The following is a 9,427-nucleotide window of genomic DNA, read 5'->3' as shown; positions in this document are numbered from 1 at the left end:
GTGTAAACATTTTAAATTTATTTAGGTAAGATGCTTTTGTGTGAGCATTTGGGGAAATATTTATGCTTTTACTTCTGTATTTATGAATTGTGTTTTGAATTTATGAATCAGATTTTGTAAATGTAAATTGTGCTGTGAATTTATGAATTTTGTTTTATAAATGTATTATTTTTGAGGCCGATCTGGCTCCATACTTGCCATACTGTTGATGCCGTGTCCGGCCGGAGCGACGAGACAAAACTGTGAACATTTGGGCGGCGTTATGCAAATCTTCCCACATAGTGACGTAGACATGTGGGGGCATGTTAGAACGAGCCGTTTTAGGTAGGCGTGGCTGACTCTTAACTTTTATAAAGAATATCTCTTTGGATTTGAGACTTTAGTCTTTGCAACTTTACAGATCTTCTTTATGCACCAAGAGCTTGTAACACTCCAAAGAGAAAGGAACAATTGAAATCGCATCATATGACCCCTTTAATAGCAGTAACAGCACGAAATAAACATGAATGAACATCCGAAGGTGTTAAAAGAAAGAGTACAGCTTACTGAAACCCGTCTCCTGTCTCATGTAATCGCTTGATCAGTGTTTCAAACGCAGAAAGACGACAATAGCTTAAACAACGTGTCACGTAACATCACATTTACCGCGGAAAACCATGAACTCATTAGTCAGCTAGAAAAATGAACTCTAGAGAGGAGCATTTTAATAAATATGCACTATATAACATATCCATTATAATTTTTACTGTTCTTCAATATTCAATTTATGTTTGAATAAATCCGTCAAGTTTTTGTGACAATCACCATTTAAATGTTTATATTTCAAAAAATGAATTGGAGTAGAAATAAAATGATGTAATTTAAAATTAAAGTTAGTATTATAAATTTAATATTACAAAAACTGTATTGAGTATATTTTATATACTTTTATGGAAAAGCAGAAATACAGCAGTTAGTCCAGTACACAAAAACATTACACAAAGTAAAAACTCCTCGGATCAGCCTGAATCAGGTGAGTGGCCTATTTCAATGTCAGAAAGGTGAAGGCGACGAGTCTGCAGGTCTGACTTCTGCATGTGTGGTTTAGTAAAGCAGACTTTCGTCATGTTTCAGAGATTATCCAGGTGTTGCTGTGTCAGATAACACTGGTCTGCTGCTTCCTCCACAATACAGAGCTCTGTACCTCACAAGATCTCTAATGTGCTGGAAAACTGTACTCCGCACACATGCTGGGGGTGTATTTGAGTGAGCATGTTACAGTCAGAGTACACGTACAGTATCCAGTCAATACTGTAACATTTGAGAGTGAATCTCAGAAAACATGATCGAGGCACATTTCATGCAATATTTTGAAGAAATTAGGAACATAAAGCTGTTTTCAAGATAATTATATTATGCAATGCAAAAAAAAGATATACTATTTACACTATAAATTTCATCTGCCTTTAATTAGTCTAAATCTGGTGGAATCCAGAAGAGTTCAGGGGGCATCTGACTAAACGGTGTTTTTCCTGAAATCTGGCCCTGTCTGTCCATCACACTCAGCGATTATGTGTGGATTAAGGCTTTGACTCCTGTCATGTGAAGCTCATGAAACAAGAACAGGAGCTCCACACCAACATGAAGCACTGCAATGGACCAGGGCCTGAAATTAGTTTCTGAAAATGAGGAGAACTGCCCCGTTATGTGAGACCAACCCAATCTCATGAGAAAACATAGTATTTTACAAGGTGTTAATTTCGTATGGATTTGTACAATGTTATTGATATGAAAACACATGATTTTTTTAGGAACAAGTAAGCATGAAGGTCCAGCCCTAGACCCAACCCTCAGTGGGGCGTGAGCAGATCGTACAAAAACATATGAATGAGATCATACTAACCGATATGAATTAGTAATTGTACAACACGGTCATATTTTGTACATGCAATGTAGGTAGTAATATTGTAAATATAATCATTTAATTTCAACAAATTTACAGTCAATAGAGATGCTGCATCTGTTGTATCCCCCATGTTTTCTGACTAACATGCCTCTGAAACTGTGTCCCACTTCTGTTCAACTCATAAACACAGTCTTTCCTACAGGAATGCAATAGCCTACATGCGGAGCAAGGACTTTTGATTGTGAACTTTGAATTATTTTGTCTAAAAATTGAAATCAAGCTGGAAAAATGTAAAAAAAAAGTGCAATCAGATAAAGTTTTGTGTGGTTCGCCAAACCTTATCAAGCGCTCACTGTGAAATGAGTTTCGATTCATGCCTTTGGTTTGGTTCACTGTATGATTATTTTACACACTCAAGATATATACTGTGCAGTCAAGTGATTGTCTGTCAGATGTGTGCTGACTGTGAAATTCTGATGAGTCGATGAAGAGTGAATCACCAGGAACTTGTGGATCGCAAATCAATGTGTGTGGGAATTTCCTGCATTATAATCATGAAACTGGCATGAATGAGTCAAACTATGCATAATATCAGAAATTCAGGCTGTGCTGGACTGAATGAGACTGTGATTGATGGAGCTTCTTTACGCTGTGATTATGTATTCATCCCTTCAGGGCTTGTTCATGCACAGCTTCAGTCACAAACACATTTACACTCAATAAACAAACTATACTGCCTCCCGTCCCAATAACCACGATGACTGATATTACAATCAATACTGAACACAGCACCCTAGAAATCACTTTGCTGTCTGTATAGAGCTGATGAGCTGCTACTGAGGCACCTTTAACACTTTAACTGCTGTGGAGGATTCAGGCTCATATTTGTTGTCATTTTATGTCACTGAAAAGGTAAAAAAAAAAAAAGACCAACTGATGACAAACTCCACCTGGTCAGTTGATGTACAGTGGCCACAAAACGCCACTTGATTGGTTCTGAATAAATCCTTAATCACTGACAGACTGCAGCCACACAATGATCAAATCTCTTCCAGTGTAATGAACTGAAACTCAGGATCACCGTGTGCTGGATAAACCAGTCTTCAGACAGGACTCAATATGACCATTGATAAAGAGTGTGAAGCGAGAACTCAATGTACAGACAGTGATCTACATACACATCTCATCCAGAGTCTAATGAGTTCACTGAGGAGTCAGACAAAGGACCAATATTAGCGTCATTTAACATTTCCAGGAAACGGACAGAGCATTTGTGAAGACGTGTGTCCAGTTTCCTCTAATTACATTTGTCAAATGTAACGAGTCTATCAGAGGCCATTACAGAGCCCTGCAGAAAGTGCTTCTGTGAATTACCATGTGTTTGAGGTTGACTTTTACAGCACACAGTAATGGTTGTATAAAGCGTCACAGAAATCTCTCTAAATGGACCTATGCAAAGCCACGCTCATGATTAGCATGAAGCTAAAAGCGCTCAGTACAGCACGTGTGTGTGTGTGTGTGTGTGTGTGTGTGTGCGTGAGTAACATGGCCACTGACACTCATGACCGCTGATTACTTATGACTGACATTTAATTCTAGATTAAACAAACCTGTTCATTCTCTATGAAAATCAAAGACATCGCATCAATGATGTTTTAAAGTCAGCATGAAACAACATTCAAAGCCATTTTAGAGACAAAAGTGATGGTCATTAGAACAGGGAAATCATTTTAGAAGGAAAGCAAGTTGTTAGTTTGATGAATGATACTAATTGACCCAAAAATGGAAAATGAGCTGAAAATGTGCTCACTCTCAGGGCATCCCAGATGTAGATGAGTTTGTTTCTTCATTAGGTTTGTAGAAATGTAGCACTGCATCAGTGTCTCAGCAATGGATGCTCTGCAGTGAATGGGTGCCGTCAGAATGAGCGTCCAAACAGCTGATAAAAACGTCACAATAATCCACAAGTTGAGCACGGCATGAACTTATGTCTCATTATATTGTGTAGTAGCATAAGTAAGAGTAATATTTAGTTCAGGAGGTTCAAAAGACTGATTCACTCAACATTTGAGTCATCATGCAGTGGTGTTCCCAGAAGTGCCTGCGCAGCATGGTCTGAGTAATGAGAGAAATATTTCACTAAACGCTGCTGTTTAATGACTGAGTCAGACATTAGGATGTTCATTAGTTTAGTGTGTTCAGGCACATCTGATGCTGTCATCTGGATTGAGATCATCAGGTTTTGCACAAGATCAATGCTGTAATCTGCACGCTTATAATGCTCCCTTGATGAACTGGTTTAGCTGCTAGTTGTTAGTAGCTCTGCCCAACACTGCTTTACAGAATTTCATTTCACAGTTGGAAATTATCTCTTATTTCATGTTTTTTTTTTTTTTTCAGAAGTGTATTATTTCTGTCATTAATTTTTCTTGCAATAAAGAGCTCGATTATAACTTATATAAATGTAGTTTGTAAGGTGGGTTCATGCCACATTCACAAAGCAAGAGACCTAAAAATAAACCCAACTGAAAAACAAAATATTTGCTTGAGATTTATGTTTACTATTATCATCATCACTGCTCCATTAAAAAAAAAAAGCTTAAATAACATCCCACATTAAAGAACAATTTTAAAATAAATAGCATCCTTTATTTTTATTAATTTATTTAATATGTTGTATTTGTAATTGAAATGTAAGTTTTGCAAATAAATAAATGTTGGTTTCCGTGAAACACCGCTAACAAATATCGTACATGTCTTGTGTTTATATAACAGCTGACTTTCAGATTCCCCTTATTATGATTTTAATCCAGTTAAATTTGACCATTTATCAGATGTGGCTGACTCTAAAGAACAGACTGCGCTCTCGTGTGTTTGATGAGATGCTCACGGTCTGCTTCGCCTCGTTCTGATGTCGTTGGACAGGGTTTTTCTGCTGCTCTGTGAAAGGAGCTGGTCATTGTGCAGGGGTTTGTCTTCAGTCGATCACAGGTATGCTAGTGTGATGATGAGGCAGCATTATCTGATATAGTCGAGAGGGAAGCAGGCCTCTCGCGAGTTACTGATGCTGGGAATCCCACATCACGTTATTGATTCAGCAGCACATGATATCTTCTAGCACAGTCCTCATATAGAGGCAGGGCTCAATGATTTCCACAGCGCGGAAAACTGAACCGCGGAATCCAGTCATAAAAACAGGATTACTGTATAATGCAGAATGTTATGGAACTTGGCATAATTTGGATGGTCTGTACCCTTAATCAAACGGTGATCTGGACGAGTGTCTCTGAGTATTAAAGCACAGAAAGACTGCTGTGTAAGTCTGCATGCTGTGTGTGTCGGCTTGCTCTACTGTGACGCTCGTCTGCAGCTCATCTCATAACTTCATCTCCAGAGTCACTTCAGTAGCTTCACACCATTTGCTTTGAGAAAACTCTCAGCAGATACACACAAAACCTCACTGATCTTCACTATGACCCGCCAAAAGAATTAACTTCATGAACAAGTATTAACTTGAACAAATTATGACAAATACTGAACAGGAGAATGCACTTCTTGGAGTAATAATAATAATAAATTTTATTTTATTTTATATAGCGCCTTTAAAAGTTACTTCTCAAAGCGCTTTACACTAAAAAGGATACAAAGTTAAAAAAACAAAAAACAAAAAAAGGACAAAAGGACAATGGTAACAACAAAAAAACACATCAAAAACAGCAGAAGAGAGAAACAATACCCCCCCCCAACAAAACTAGCAAATCACAAATAAGCAAGTCTAAAAAAGTGAGTTTTAATAATAATAATAATAATATAATAATAGTGAAGTTTATTCAAAAAATTATTTTTAAGGAATATCACACAATTTGTCTTTCATGTTTTAATTTTAACAGTAAACCTCTGATGTACAGGACTTTATTTGGCAAAAAAATGAAAGGAATTGTTCAAATTTAATTTGATTACATTTTTAAAAATTAATTTGATTGTTGAAGTTGTTTACATTCATTTCATTGCCACTGTTTTTGAAAATAAATTTGTATGAAATCATAAAGCAGAATCCAATAAAATCAAGATACAACACAACATTTTTGAATTTGAACTACCATTGTTGAAAATAAATCAAAGTGTCCTGTCTGCAACAGAATTAATATTTTAGGACATAACTTCCCTCTAATGTAATTTTCCTTTGATTTATTTTGTATTTCCCACACACTTTCTCACACATGAGTGCTCTTTACTCAAGACTCTCATGATCCACACACTTTTACCAGGAATTACTGCCATTCAAATCAGTGTGATGAATGCTTTGCGTATATAGTACACATACTAATTAGACTTTGAATTCTGCTTTCCAAAGGTTCCCACGACACAGCAATAGTTCATGTGAGTCACACGAGGCGATTCAGAGGAAGTGAGCTGTCTGATTCACATTAATGACTCCGGTGTCCACTTCAGACTGATCAGCCAATCACTTCCACTGATTCAGTACAAACAACCACCACTTGTTCTTCACTTAGACCGCATGCTGAAGGCTTCTGTGTACAGTCAGTGTTAGAAAGTGGTTTATTGTTGATTTCAAGTCTTTCTCTCATACAGTACTCACAAACTCACAACTCAGCTAAATGATATATAGCAGTGGCACTGGAGATTCAGCAGAGGTGCAGGAAGCACTCAATTACAATTACATGTATATTCACTTTCACACAGCATTTGAAAGTTTGTGTTTGTGAGAGAGTTTGCGTGTGTATTTGGCAATAGTCATCTCCTCTCATCTCAGTGAGTTTCATTATGTTTCTGTATGCTTACATGACCGTGAAAGTCAAGAGAAGCTGACAACCACACCACGGATTAAAGCCAACCAAACCCCTGCGGTGAGGTGACTGATGGTGTGATGATCTTACCTGTGCTGACGGCCGGCTGAAGCTGCTGTGAACCGAAGCCTTCTCATCCCGAGCATCTTTCTGCTGCAGCACCTCATTGTAATCTACGCTGTCAAAGTTAGTCCTCCACACCATCACCTGCAGCAGGTCACATCATCAACATGAACAGCTGAACACTCACGTCTGTGTGGATAACACATGAGCTCAACTGTTCATCTGAACCTCCGGAGGCGAAGAAGTCTCCAGTCCTCAAGAAGGACACACAGCTGGCTGGACCCTACAAACAAGCACAACAACAGTGCTTATTACGGGACGCCAAAGACAAACACTCAGCTCTGGAGGATATTAGAGATGCCTGTCAAGACATTCTTCTAGGCATCTCCTTCATCCCGCAGAAGAAAGTGAACTATCCCTTTGAAAACTACTCAGTGCAGCACTGTAATAATTTGGTTAAAAGAAAAAAGCACTGAGACGCCAGTCGTTTCCCTCTACACGCACAATTCCCAGTGCCAGAGGAGAGGTGCACAAAAGCCTTGGCCAGTCTGTAGGAGGAAAATTATAGCATCATGATGCCATATTGACTTTGGTTGAAGAGTGCGGGTTAAATTTAGGCAGTGCATGGCGCTGAACACAAAGCAAAAGACACACACACACACAGTCCACCCACAATACTGGCACAGTGCATGCTGGTCATCACACTACTCACATTCACTGCGCTGCTGATTTTATTTGTCAGGAACTCCTCTTAGTGCTTCCGTCAGTGTAGACATGTAGAAAAATAGAAATGCTATTCCAGTACATATAACACTTTCACATTCATATTTTAACATTGAACATTTTTAGCTTAACATAATATTTAAAAAATGTATTTCTTAATAATTTAAATGTTTAAGTTTAAATTTACATCCACTGATGTAAGTGGTGCTGTGGTGAGATATTCCACATCTTCACTCAATCAACATGAGCTCATTAAAAACTGCATATGTATAATAGAAGAACTTGTAGAAGAGCTGTGTATTTTTTAAATAGTATAAGATTAAATATAATGTATATATACATACACACACACACAGACAGACAGACAGACAGACAGACACACACACACACACACAGACAGACAGACAGACAGACAGACAGACAGACACACACACACACACACACACAGACAGACAGACACACATATACTGTAAGCTTGGACACTTTACACAGACACTTGACACTTTAACACTCATTCACTTTATCGTCAACTGCACTGCATCATTATAATATGAAGACCACTGCATACGGGTCACTTATTCTAAAGTTCATATACATTTGTCTTTACTTTTGCTATTCTTCCTTGTTTTGTTCTTTATTGCACATTGCTTCTATCTTTTTATCTTTCAGTGACGCGCCTTTAGAGAGAAATACACCTTTCATACGGTTTACATAATCTGAGAGCATTTGTTTTTGCATTTGTTCGTTTTAAAGTAGACATTTCAAGCTTTCTGTAGATATATTTCTCATGGCTGTGAGTGAATAGCCTATTCACTGAGTTTTGGGTCATTTTTGTGCCACACTCTACAGTTAACGGAGACCAAGACAGCAGAAAGTGCATCCTGTTTGTTTTCTTTATTTTACAAAAGCACAATGTTTTGTTGATATTGTGAGTGTACACAAATAAAAGTAGACCCTTTACAGATTCAAATGAAGTATCACTCTTATCTGCACGAGCAAAAATTATGGCGTATTTTAAGTTGTTTCCACTGTTATCAGGACAAATATGCCAGTGATGGCGCCTCCATGTCCTGCAGGAGCACGCTAACAGAGGATATGCACCTAGTAGCACATTATCTAGGGTAACGTTACAGCGAGCGGCCATGTAAAGCTGCTACTACTTACATATTTCAATGATAAGCCATATTTGAGGTTGATGAATGATAGGTGAACTGTAATACTGCAATTAACCGATATACTGTAATTACCTGAAAGACCAGCCGTTAACCATCTGTCTGTCATGGACATGGACAGTTTTTTTCTTGAGACTAACCGACTAATACGATTTTAGTCAACTAAGCCTCTTGTCGTCGACTAACGTTACACAAACGACGGCTATATACAGTATATATATATGGTGTGGGATTTCACCAATCACATCAGCACACAACACTGGAATGATCAGGTGAAATCTGGCCTAACTCACCATAATGCAGTGTCACACATCTCCACAAACACTCCGCTTCAAAACATCTTTAGAAAACTCTCATCAGTGAGGACAGCAGATGTGAATTTCAGACTACAGGTGCATCTCAATAAATTAGAATGTCATGGAAAAGTTCATTTATTTCAGTAATTCAACTCAAATTGTGAAACTCGTGTATTAAATAAATTAAATGCACACAGACTGAAGTAGTTTAAGTCTTTGGTTCTTTTAATTGTGATGATTTTGGCTCACATTTAACAAAAAACCCACCAATTCACTATCTCAACAAATTAGAATACTTCATACGACCAATAAAAAAACATTTTTAGTGAATTGTTGGCCTTCTGGAAAGTATGTTCATTTACTGTACATGTACTCAATACTTGGTAGGGGCTCCTTTTGCTTTAATTACTGCCTCAGTTCGACGTGGCATGGAGGTGATCAGTTTGTGGCACTGCTGAGGTGGTATGGAAGCCCAGGTTT

General features: G+C 37.9%; 1 pseudogene; it reads right to left on the bottom strand.

The window, feature by feature from the left end:
- Positions 1–9,427, bottom strand: part of LOC107677937 (POC1 centriolar protein homolog A-like) — a 74,106-nt pseudogene that overhangs the window by 27,965 nt on the left and 36,714 nt on the right.

This window comes from Sinocyclocheilus anshuiensis, unplaced genomic scaffold, assembly GCF_001515605.1.
Source record: "Sinocyclocheilus anshuiensis isolate Anshui unplaced genomic scaffold, SAMN03320099.WGS_v1.1 scaffold1254, whole genome shotgun sequence".
Taxonomy (NCBI): domain Eukaryota; kingdom Metazoa; phylum Chordata; class Actinopteri; order Cypriniformes; family Cyprinidae; genus Sinocyclocheilus; species Sinocyclocheilus anshuiensis.
This window is presented reverse-complemented; position numbering and strand designations above follow the sequence as displayed.